Raw genomic sequence first — 11,387 nt, 5'->3', positions numbered from 1 at the left:
TAACTGCCTCAGCCTCCCAAGTACTGGGATAAAAGGCATGTATCAGTATGCTTGGCACTTAAAATATTTATTAATTGTATGGGCATGGTATTTCTTCTACAGCTGTCTTTATGGACTGTATGCATGCCTAGTGCCTGCATAGGCCAGAAGAGGACATCAGATCCTCTGGAACTGGGGTTAGAGATGGTTGTAAGCTGTTGTGTGAGAGCTGGGAATCAAATCCAAGTCATCTGGGAGAGCATCCAGTGCTCCTAACCACTGAGCCAGCAAGACAGCCAATCAAAATTTTCATACCCACATTTTGCTTGCTTTTTTTTTTTTTTTTTTTGTAGTTGGGTACATCATTGCTCTTGTATATTCTCTGGAATCTCTGAAGAAAACAGTAGCTGTTCTGCTGTTGTTGATATACTAGCTCCTGCTCCTGTGAGTCTTCCTCTATCAGCCTTGCAGGTCCTAGGTACTGCCCCTCAGTGGATGCTGGTGAGCTTAGGTTTCTACCAGTATTCCTGGGAAGATGATTGAACTTCACATTTAAACTCAGATTTGACTGCTTATTGTACCTCAAACGGAACTCATATGCTCTTCCCAACCTTCTTGTTTCTTTATCTCAGTAAGTGCCACTACCGTCCACTTAAATTACCCATGTCAAAGACTAGGCTTTGTGTGTGACTGTTGTTATTTTTCCTCATTTAAAAGCCGAATATTAATCCAAAGTGATCTACCTCCTTAATACCACCCATTGTTATCCAGATGTTTCCTGCTTTGATGAAGTCGCACAGGTGCCATGAATGCTGGTGTCCCTCTTTACAAAGCCACTCTATTTAAGGGAAGGTACAGAAACTCTTGTTCCAAATTAGCTCATACTGGGGCTGTGGGACCGGGATTTTCTGTTCCCCACACTAATGAGTCATTAGATGTGGGCATCCCCAGGAAACTGAGCATAATTTTGAGCTACTGGTGGCTGATAGCAGAGACTATCTGCTCACAGCTCTTCTAGCAGCCAAGGGAATGAGTTATTTATGATGGACATCCCACATGGTATCCTAGTGTTTACCTCAGAGGCAGCTGTCTTGGCCTGGGGAGTACACAGCATTTCATTTGTTTTTGGTTTTGGTTTTTTTTTTTTTCCACACTAAAACCTCCAATTTAGGTTTTGTTGTTTTTTGTTTTTGTTTTTGTTTTTTTTTTTCAGTGATAAACAGTGTATTTCAGAGTCCATCTGCCAATCTTTTGTATAGGCATAAGCTGAGATAAGGGATGCTTTTCAGACTTAGATATTCCTCTGTATCCTTTCTACCACTCCACAAGTTCCTGGCTGTCTTTTTCCGTTCCATTTGCCATCTGGGTGACTCTTCCACTATTACCTGTATTAGCCAGATGTTTCATCGCTGTGACACATTCCTTAAAGAAACAGTCCAAATTAGGAGATTTTATTTTGGTCCTTGGTTTCAGAGGTTTATCCAGGCTCAGTTGAGATGCTGAACATCATGGCAAGCTTGTATGATGCAGTAAAGTTGTTCAACTCTTGGTTGCCAGGAAGTAGAGACAGATACAAGATCTGCCCTTTGAAACATACCTCAGTGACCTACTTTAGCCAGATCCCACTCTCTATAGTTTCCACTATTCCCCAATAATGCTATCAAATTATGAATCCATCAAGGGGTTAGTGTACCAATTAAGTTAGAGTCCTTAAGATCCAATAGCCTCTCGGTGATTGGACTTACTAGGTGAGGATGAAGTTTTCAACTCATGAGCCTTTTGGAGAACATCTGGAACAAAGCATGCCCCTTCTGTAGTGCTTTCCATCCATCACATGCAAAGAGAGCCTTCAGAACTACAATGTTACTCATCTGACTGCTTTTTAAAGCTCATCTAGGTTTTCTGTCATCCTTGATGATTTGAGCCCAACCTCCTTAGCTGGCCTAAGGATGCCAATGGGATATGATTTGCACTCACCTATATAGTCTGATTCCCTTATTTCTTATCCTGCACCTCTCTACTCGATACTTTATTTAACAAAACAGGATTATTGAAGTCTCCATTACCAACTAAACTTCCTCTTGACCCTGGATTTTTTTAAAGTATTTTCTCAAATCAGAATATATTGAACTTGTCTGTCTCAATAGCTTGATTATGAGCATTTCGAGAGAAAGGAACAGCCACATTCTTACAATAGGCACTCAATAAATAACAAACGAATGCATGAATATTTCTAGGAAGGAATAATGTCCCATGGGATATGCTTACTTACAAATGGAGGCCACTAAGTGGGAAATTTTCTGATGTTATTATTAAAGACAAACTGAAACAAGGTCCATTTGTTTATTTATTTATTTATTTATTTTTTTACCTAGAAACTGGCAGAGTTACTAGGACTTGAGGCAACAAAGGTCTCATGCAATGGAAAAAAACAATAAACTGCAAGTACCAGAGAGGGATCTTGGCAATACTGGACTAAAAGTTTAATGCTTTATCTGGGGCTGGAGTGATGGCTCAGCAGATAAGAGAACTTGCTGTTCTTGCAAGAAGACCTGAGTTGGGCTCTGAGAATTCACATGAGGCAGTTTACAATCATCCGTAATCCCAATCTTGGAGTTCCAGGAGCTCCAATGGCCTTTTCTTGTATCTGTGGACACACACACACACACACTTTTAAAAATATGTTATTATTTTATGTGTGAAGACATTTTGCTTGCATGCATGTTTAAGAACCATGTCAGAGTGCTTGATTTCCAAGAAGACCAGAAGAGAGCATCAGGCACCCAAGAACTAGATTTACAGACAGTTGCTAGGTGCTGTATGGGTGCTAGGAATCAAACCCAGGTCCTATGAAGAGCATCCAATGCTCTTAACTGCTGAGGCATCTCTTCAGCCCCCCCCATATACAATATTCCTATCGATAATTTTTTTTACTGTATATGCATCTGAATCTGAAAAGTATGTTTAATATAAGAAAAAATCTAGTCATTCTATTTATCAAAAACTTGATATAACAACATGATGTATAAATATATAACAGGAAAGTTAAAAGTGAAACTGCCTAGGGCACAAAGAGGAGTAATGGGGCGTGTGATATGGGGGTAGAGAGATATGGGGAGAATATACTCATACACACGTGTATGAACATTTTAATAAAATCAAAGAGCTGGAAAAACACTGTCAGACCTCATGGCACTATTGTCTTGATCTGCTCAGCATCTCTTTGTTCCCCATCCTTCTATTCACAGCACTAGCCCTCTTCTCAACTCTAGATGCTTTTCCTCAACTCCAGGTGGTTCTGATACTAATTATAAGATTTTTCTCTTGTAATAATTTGAATCTGGATGGAGACCCAAAGTAGCAGAAGTTATTTAATGCTGCTCAGCAGGAGGCAGAAGCAGTAAAGACACAGTTATGGAACTTTTATTGCTAAGATCTCTGTAACCACTTGGTTCCTCCTCCTTCCATTTAGCCACCCGATACTCCTTAAACAACTCTGTAAACTATGACCCTGTACCTCCTTTTTTGTTGTTGTTTTGTTTTGTTTTTGTTTTGAGACAGAGTTTCTCTGTGTAGCTCCTGGATCCTGTCTTGGAACTTGCTCTGTAGACAGGGGTGGCCTCGAACTCACAGAGATCTGCCAGCCCCTGCCTCCTGAATGCTGGGATTAAAGGCAGCAGCCACCACTGCCTCCTTAAACACTGTAAACTATGATGCTGTGGCTCCAATACTGCCTTAAACACTATAAGCTATTGCCGTATGACTCAATAAACATCTTTTATTTAAGCTAGTGTTTGTTGCATGCAGAAAAAAACCTAGATAATCCAAATATTAATAAAATATAAAGAATGTTTAGAGGATGTGAGGATTTACTCTATCCTATCTGCCCAAACCATACATTTACTGCTCAATCACAATTATGTATTTGTTCATAGTACCTATTTTTACATAGTTAGAATCGTGATATACCTATCCTCTTTCAGTCATGTTCTTTACCTTGTTTTCTAGCTGTAGAAACGTTTAGTGCTTTGACAAAGTCTTCTATGCATTATTGTAATATGTACCATTATCTTGGTTGGTATATTGTAATGTATAAAACCTTAATCCAACAGCTGGGTATTTGTGTTGATGTTAGACCTTTGCTAGAAGACACAGTGTTCAAAATGAGAATATTCACAAAGAGCAGTTCACTTTTATTGAGCTATTTCTTTCCTTATGATAAATTTACAAAGTCAAGAAGTGGATGTATTATGACATTATCCTTGCCCCTTCCATAAATTGATGCATTGCATTGTAAAGTAAGAGGTGCTTTTGTGTTAGGGATAATTTTGTTTTGTATGTTTGGGTTTCTGTTTATATAATAGTAATAGATATGACAAACTTAGATTAATGGATCTACTTAGTTATAAGCTATGCCTCTGTGTTATAACTGTTACACAATTGTTAGAGTGATTACATTTTTTAAAAATAAGCTCCTGCTGAATATAACAGGAAAAAAAAAAGGCACAAGTCACAATGGTATTATCAATGAATTTTCTCAAAGAAAATATTCCCCTGTGACTACTACGGAGCTCAAGGAAGACCCGCTAATATTCCTCCCGATTATTACATTCTTCCAGATAGCCCTAACCCTGACACCTATCACTGTAATGTGATGACTTCTGTTTTTAAACTTTAAACAAATGTACTAGCCTGCAAAGGGTGACTCAGTGTGTTAAAGACACTTGCAGCAAAAGCCCAGTGACCTGAGTTTAATCCCTAGAACCTATGCAGAGGTGGAAAGAATTGAATTCTGGAAGTTGTCCTCTGCACTCCCACTAAATAAATAGAAAACAAACAAATGTATCCTTCTGTGCTGCCTCATTCATCCTCTGTGGGGGGCGGGGAGTGTTATTTCACTCACAGTTCCATATAACAGTTCATCATCAAAAATAGTGAGAACAGGAACTCAAGCAGGGCAGGAACCAGGACAGAGCCATGTATGCCAGGTGGTCTATGGCTAGGGAGCCTTGCAGCTGTCCCTTTAGGATCTGAGTAGCTGTTACTGCAGACACTACTATCCCTAAGGGAGCAGAACTCAGACCTTAACCCCCATATCTGTCTGGTCCCACCAGTGGCCTTGGATGCCTGGTGAGTAAGGACCCCAGGATGGCCAGGCCTTGAAGAATCACCATCTCCCAGGAAGATGATGAGGTTCTTAGCTGATCTCTGAATGGGATGCACCTTCTTGGTGGCATCCAGAGCCTTGGTTGATTCCAGAAGCCTGTAGCACAAGGCCCAGCAGAAGCATGCTGGCTCCCCATATGGCTGTGGATTGGTGGCTGTAGTTGTGAGGACCATCAAAGGAAACTCTCAATCCTGTATGTCAATGGCCCAAAGAACAGGCTCCATAATGTGGTCTGGGCTGTTGTTAAAGCAGCAGGAAACTGTGCCCATGGAAGAAACCCATACTGATCAGGATATGAGGATATTTGCATGTGGCCCGTGGGCGCACCTGATGCATGGGGTGAAGGAGCAGAATTACATCACACATATCATGGCCTTTGCAGGCTGCCTAGAGCCCTATCCCATTCATATTATTGTAAATGAAGTTCTTAATTGGTCTAGATAATAAAAAGACAGAGTCAGATAGAGAGGAAAATGCTGAGAGATCAGAGAGAATGAACAAGCCACAGCACACCTTACTTCATTAGAGTCTCAGCAGACAAGAGCACAATTTCCAGTTTCTCCTGGCTTATATCCTGTTTCTGCCCAGCTACCTTACTTCTTGTCTGTCTGTACAGACCTCCAGACCTCATAGCTAGTGGCAAGCTCTATTCTCTGGCCCTCAGACAGGCTTTATTTGTACAAGCAAGATATCACCACATACTATGTTTAAGAACTCCTGATATGACAGTAGCTTATCCATTCTTACTTCTGTAGAGAATTGGATTGAACAGATATATGATAGTTTATTTATCCATTCTACTATTGATGGGCACATGGGTTTCTTCCAAATGTTAGTATCTATGAATATGCCTGTTGTTGCTCAGTGATCGGTTTGCATAGGCCTAACTTTCCTAGACCTGCCAGTTTCCCAAAGTGAGGTACCAGTTACCATCCTCACCATGAGTGATTATCTCTTGGGTATTGTAGCACCTAGGTCAAAGAACCATGAGGTATTGGTGGCTTGTTTCAATAAAGCATCACAAAGGTTCATTGAGGAATTTCCAGGGACTAAATGGCGATAATTTTAAAAACGTATTTATTATTATTATGTGTATATGGAGTGTGTATGTATGAGTATGTGAATGAGCATGCCATGAATATGTGTGGAATTCAGAGAACAATTTTATTTTTTAAAAAAAATATTATTTATTATGAGTATGTGTGTAGCCTGTGTGCAGGTGCCTATGAGATCCAGAGGAGGGTGTCAATCCCCTTGAGCTGGAGTTACAGATAGTTGTGAGCCTCCTGAAATGGGTGCTTGTTAGGAGGCCCTGCTGGTCAGAGGTTGCAGTCTACTATGTCTGGACAGCTCTCTCAAAGCTTAGTGCAATAATAGAGGACCCCCTCCCTCACAGCGAGTGATTCTTGCTTTCTACCTAACCTTATTTGGAGAATGTCTCTAGGCCTGGATGCCTGACTTATCTCAAGTATGGTCCTTGACACAGTTCTCCCTGCTGCCCATATGGTAATTAGACATTGTGCTCAGAGCTTTATGATAAGAGCAGGCTGCAAATTAGGTGATGCCCCAGCTGCTGTCCATGTCCTATATCTCTCTTAATTTGGAATAAAGTTGAACTGTAACACTAAGGCAGTCTCCTGGAAGGCTATTCTCATTGTACTCACAGGTCAGGACAAAATCTTGTTTGCCACTTCTGCCCCCTTTGCCCTCATGACCTGTGGCCAATGGACAGCAGACGGGAAAGGAAAGGAACTGCAGGTTCTGGGAACTGAACTCAAGTCCTCTGGAAGAACAACAAGCACTCTTCTCTGCTGAGCCATCACTCCAGCCCCAAGAGGACAACTTTCAAAAATCAGTTCTCTCCTCCCACCATGGGTTCTTGAGCTCAAACTCAGGCCATAGGCTTACACAGCACTACCCCCTGAGCCATTGTGTCAGCCCAATGGAGGCAATTTTGACCTAGACCATAGCAATCATTGATTTTGCTAAAAATAACTGCACTTATCCATAAATGTATCTCCTTGAATGGTCTACATTCAATTCTAAGAGAGACAATGTACTTGAGACGTCTTGGGATTTCCTATGCTCTTTAGCTTCTATCTGAATTAATTTAGACTTACCTGTTACTCTGAATTTGATAGTTGATAACCAGTGTAATTACTTTATTCCCTAAAATTTTTTTTTGGTTTTTGGTTGCTTTGGACCAGCATTAGCTCCACAGATATGATAGAACAATACCACGGTGTGTTTATTGTGGTTAGATAACATAATGAAGTATTTCTTCCTGGGACTGTGGAGATGGCTTAGTGCTCAAGCAGATGAACCCAAGTTTAGATGCTCAGCACCCACATGGTCTATAACTCCAGCACTGGGAGAGGAGGAGACAGGTGAATCTCAGGGGCTTACTGGCCAGCTAACCTAAGTGGTGATCTCCAAGGTCAACAAGATACTTTGTCTCAAACTATACAGTACAGAGTGATAGATGAAAAGACACCTGATGTCAATGTCTGGGGTCCACACAATACACATGTGTAAGTGCACAGATAAATCAATCATTGTGTTTTTCCCAAATAATTTATAAATTTAGCCCAGGAGCATCAAAATACTGGAAATTGGATTAGTACTATAGTTTAGTGGTTGAGTACTTGCCTAGTAAGTAGAAGGTCCTGGGTCCAATGACAACACAGGAAACAAAACAAATCAGCCATGCCAAATAAAGCATTCCTATAGTCATAAAATTAGTTTGGTTCTTCAATATTAATATTATTATTTACATTTACTTGTTTTGTATGTATGTGGAAGTCTGAAAACTTCTTGTAGGAACTGTTTCTCCTCCTACAATAAGGGCCTCCCAGGATCAAACTCGGGTTGACACACTAGGAAGCAAGGGTCTTTACCCTCTATCTTAGTTATTTTTCTTCTGTTGTGATAAGATATCATGATGAAGACAACTTCTAGAAGAGTTTATTTGGAGTTTGCAGTTTTAGAGGGTTAGAGTACCTGGTGGCAGAGTGGAGGTAGCAGGTGGCAGGCGACTAGAGCAGCTGAGAGTTCACATTTCAAAGTGCAAGCCTGCCACTGAGAGCATCCTGGGAATGGCACAGAGGCTTTTGCTGGTCAAAGCCCTATCTCCCCCACCACCTCCACCCCAGGATGCTTTCTCTGACAAGGCCACACTCCTAATCCTTCCCAAACAGTCACACTAACTGGGGATCAAGTATTCAAGCATTCGATCCTATGGGGCCATTATTATTCAAGCCTCTTCACCCACTAAGCCACAAAATTAATTTCCATAAAACTTCTTTCACATGTAATTGTTTAAGAACTGAGAATGTGTACTATCCATGCCTATTTTTGCTGCTGCTTATTTGTTTCAATTCACTCTTTCCTGGGAAAACAAAAGTAATGAAGCCCAAAGTATTATTTTCAACCTTTTACATAAAGATTTTGTAGGGAGGGTTTTATTGGTTAATATATAGTTTTTCTTTACAATTTGGTTACGTGCTACTGGGCACTGAGGAAGCTTTAAAGATGTTGAGGATATTGTCCTTGCTCCCAAGATTCTCATCCGGTAGTAAGAAGAAACAAAACAAAACAAAACAAAAAAACAAAAAACCTGTGTACACAATGGAGCCAATTACTATTGTAGAGAAGACCTTTAAATTAAACATCATGAAAGAAGCATGGCAATGTGGTCATATAGCACAGGAGGACTTTATAAACATACAGAGGCTTTTAAAGGGGAGAACACAATGCGCATTGGCAAAGTCATCACAGAAATTCCCAATAAGTACTGAAGCTTGAGTTAATGACCAAAGAATAAGTGGAATTTAACATAGAAAGAAGAAAGGAAGGAAAGAAGCAAGGAAGGAATGGAGGAAGAGAGGGAGAGAGGAAGGGAGGGAGAAAGAGAAGGAGGAAGGGAGGGAGAAAGAGAAGGAGGAAGGGAGGGAGGGAGGGAGGGAGGGAGGGAGGGAGGGAGGGAGGGAGGGAGGGAAGGGAGGGAGCCTTACTGAACTTTTGTTGTTAATGTTAGACCCCCAGAAAACTCAGGTATCCGGGGTCCCAGGCCACGACCTCGGTCACCCCAATCACCAGGCGGATTCCAGAGCTTGATGCAAACTGCACGAGGCTTTATTGTAATTTAACGAGCTAACCCCATGTTAGCTCGGGTCTTTCACCCACCAGCCATGGCAGATGGCTAGCAAAAGACAGCTCCTAGGGCCTCCCAAGAGATCTTATAGGGCAGCGTAAGGGGAGTGTCTAGGGGTATGCACAGGCTCACTATTGGTGTGCCTCCAGGCTTGGAGGGTTTGCCCTGTGTTGATTGGCCAACTTGTTGTTATGGCCCATAGGCCCTCCCAGGGTGGTTGCTATGCTTTGTGCGTCATTGCTGTGCGCTTGTCCATAAAGCACACCCAGGGTTGTAAAGCATAGCGCCACCAGCTAACTTCTGATTGGTTCCTTGTCACTAGGCAGGCATCTGACTTTCTAGTAACTAAGACAAGGTCATAGAGCACGTATTCGGCCATTATGGCTGCCAAAAGGGAAGCTGGTCCCTTCAGTTTGAAGCTTAAAAAGCATAGAGAATAATATTCTCTTTTGTTCACTGCACACAGCTCTGTGAAATATTAACCTACTGTTGTTCTATTTGCTTCAGGAGGGATGGAGGGAGGGAGGGAGGGAAGGAGAGAGAAAAGAAAATTCTGCACCTACTACTCAGGAGGCTGAAGCAGGAGGATCATAAGGTCAAAGTTTGCCTGGCTCCTGAGTAATTTTGAGGCCAGTCTGTGCAACTGGGGAGACCTTGTCTCCAGAAAAAAAAAAAAAAAAAAAAAAAAAAAAAAAAAAGAAAAAAGAAGGCTGGGGATATAGCTCGGTGGTGAACTGTTTGCCCAGCATGTTCAATCTCTAATGGCCTTTAGTTTAAAAAGAAGCAAAGAAAATTCTACACAGGTCTGGAATTCCAGAGCCTGGGGCTCATCTATACTTTTAAATGAAATGTTTGAAGCTTAAAAAGCATAGAGAATAATATTCTCTTTTGTTCACTGCACACAGCTCTGTGAAATATTAACCTACTATCGTCCTATTTGCTTCAGGCCCACTTGTTAAACAGAAACAGCCCAGATTTGGCTTTTCCTTCTGCATGCTCTGTCGTGATCCTTGCTTCCTCAGCTAAAGTCCCTACTATCCCACAAGCAGAGATTATTATCATGCCTTTTCAAAATGCTTATCACATATGGAAATGTTAACATCTGCCACATCTCTCTCACCACTCACTTTTTCCACTCAGCATTGCATTTTTCAGATGTATGGATACTCAACTTCTGGTTCTCCCTCAGTTAATCATTTACTTATCTGCATCACTGGGAACTGAACCCGGGTCCTGGGGTACACTATCTGGGTTTAACTAAACTGTGATCACACAATTTCCTTGTTCATTCTGTTGATGGAAATTTATGTTATTTGGGATAATTGATTGTGGATGATGCTTTGGCGAACATGCCCATGCCATCTTTGCACCCAAAGAAGAGTATAGGCAAACTTTTCTGTGACCTGGTAGTTGCTCCCAAATAACCACAAGAGATTTCATATTAATTATAAATGCTCAGTCAATAGCTTAGGCTTGTTACTAACTAGCTCTTACAACTTAACACATTTTTATTAATTGACATTCTGCTGTGTGGCATTACCTCTCTTTCACATTGCATTTCCTGTTTCCTCTCTGTTTCACTGGCCCCTCCTCTGACTCCGCCCTTCTTCTTCCTAGCGTTCTTAGTCTGGTTTTCCCTCCTTACCTTATCCTATCCAGCAATTGATCAGTCATCTTCTTTATTAAACCAATCACATCACAATTTACGCAGTACACAGAAGGATTATTCCACAGCAGAAGAGTTTCCTTTTAGGACCACATGGAGAAGTAGACTTGCTAGATTATAAGATAAAAGAATCTTAACAGATCTTGCTAAATGGTCTTCCAATTCTTAAGACATCCCAGTAGTGTGTAAAAGTTCCCAGGTCATCTTTGAATTATGATGACTACACCAAAGGCCTAGGACTGCCAATATGCTTTGCAGTCTCTGAGAACTGGCTGCATGTGGAGATGATTTTCTGTGTTGGCCTCACCATAAACTATTCAGCTTGAGCTGATGAGAGACATTGAAGATGTGCAAAGAAAGGATTGATAATCATAATGTATGAGGAATAGATGAACACTTTACTCGTTTCAGATCCCAAGAAT

The 11,387-nt window shown here is 41.1% G+C and overlaps 1 long non-coding RNA gene across 1 annotated transcript; it reads right to left on the bottom strand.

Moving 5' to 3' along the window:
* Positions 1-2,313: 2,313 nt before the first annotated feature.
* On the bottom strand, positions 2,314-11,065 carry LOC118237858. The gene is made up of 2 exons (XR_004770029.1): positions 10,945-11,065; positions 2,314-2,626 (listed from the first exon to the last, which is right to left on the bottom strand). It is a non-coding gene; the product is annotated as an uncharacterized LOC118237858 (long non-coding RNA).
* Positions 11,066-11,387: the final 322 nt, after the last annotated feature.

Source organism: Cricetulus griseus, chromosome 5, assembly GCF_003668045.3.
Source record: "Cricetulus griseus strain 17A/GY chromosome 5, alternate assembly CriGri-PICRH-1.0, whole genome shotgun sequence".
Classification (NCBI taxonomy): Eukaryota; Metazoa; Chordata; class Mammalia; order Rodentia; family Cricetidae; genus Cricetulus; species Cricetulus griseus.
Note: the sequence above shows the minus strand (reverse complement) of the source record. Positions and strands in the feature narration are given on the sequence as shown.